This window comes from Mus pahari, chromosome 3, assembly GCF_900095145.1.
Source record: "Mus pahari chromosome 3, PAHARI_EIJ_v1.1, whole genome shotgun sequence".
NCBI lineage: Eukaryota > Metazoa > Chordata > Mammalia > Rodentia > Muridae > Mus > Mus pahari.
In genome coordinates, this window is record NC_034592.1 from 97,377,002 (window position 1) to 97,378,527 (window position 1,526).

Sequence of the window (1,526 nt, forward strand, 5' to 3'; positions counted from 1 at the left end):
CTCTCTCTCTCTCTCTCTCTCTCTCTCTCTCTCTCTCTCTCTGCAAACTCAGAACTGCAACAGAATTTTCTGAGAGGAGGACTTGAGACTTGACATGAGCAACCCTGGGCACTTAGTGAGAGTAGAAGAATAAAAGACACTGAAGGCTTAGACAAAGAACTATAGGCAATCAGTGGCTACTGAGAGAGGGAATCAGTTTTCTCCAGAGATGAGTTCTCTGATAGGTTATCCAATCCAAAGTGGTTAGCTGGACACACGTGTACAAAGGGCAACTGTGGTAGGTACGCTCTAGGCGCTAAGAGTCCATCACCATCATGGTAGTGAGCATGGCAGCAGGCCTGTAGGCAGGAAGCTGGAGCAGTAGCAGAGAGCTCACATCTTTCTTCACAAATAGGAAGCAGAGAGGGCTAACACAAACTGGCACAGATTTTTTGAGATCTCACAGCCTGTTCCCAATGACACACTTCCTCCAGCAAGGCCACACATCCTAACACTCCCCAAACATCTCCCATCTGGGGACTGAGTATTTAAGCGACTAAGATTATGGGGTTTATGGGAGTCCTCTCATTCAAACATGGTGGTTTTGTGTGTGTGTGTGTGTGTGTGTGTGTGAGAGAGAGAGAGAGAGAGAGAGAGAGAGAGAGAGAGATTGAGAATGTGTATGCATTCAGTCATAACTTTAAAAATAACTTATGTTGTGTATATCCTTCTCTAGGCCATGTTGTTCTGGTTCTTAGAAGGCTAAGAATTCCTTTTAAGGTCGCTTTTGAATATTAAGTAGTGTTTTCTATTTACATCCATGTACGTATGTGCTGGATAGTTTTTATGTCACCTTGACACAAGCTAGAATTATCTGAAGGGAGGGGACCTCAAGTGAGAAGATGCCACAAGTTTCAGCTGTAGGACATTTTCTTACTAAGTAATTGATGGGGAAGACCCATCCCACTGTGAGTGGTGCCATCCATGGGCAAGTGGTTTTTGGTTTTATAAGAAATCAGTTTGAGAATCAGTAAGCAGCGCCCCTCCATGGCCTCCGCATCGGTTCTTGCTTTCAGGTTCCTGTCCTGTTTGAGTTCCTGTCCTGGCTTCCTCCAATGATGGACAGTGATGTGAATATATATCGCTAAATATCCCTTTCTTCACCATGGTGCTTTTGGTCAGTGTTTCATCACACTAATAGTAACTGTAATTGGGAACAGAAGTTGGTCCCAGGGAGTAGGGTATGACTGTGACAGGCCTGACCATGGAAGATGTTAGGACTTTGGACTAGAAAGGTAGTTGAACAATTGAAGTGGATATTACTGGGTCTTTTGTTTTGTTTTGTTTTGTTTTGTTTTGTTTTGTTTTGTCTTTCGAGACAGAGTTTCTCTGTGTAGCCTTGGCTGTCCTGGAACTCACTCTGTAGACTAGGCTGACCTCCAACTCAGAAATCTGCCTGCCTCTGCCTCCCAAGTGCTGGGATTAAAGGCGTGTGCCACTACGCCTGGCTTTACTGGGTCTTATTATTGGGAACACAGAACACAATG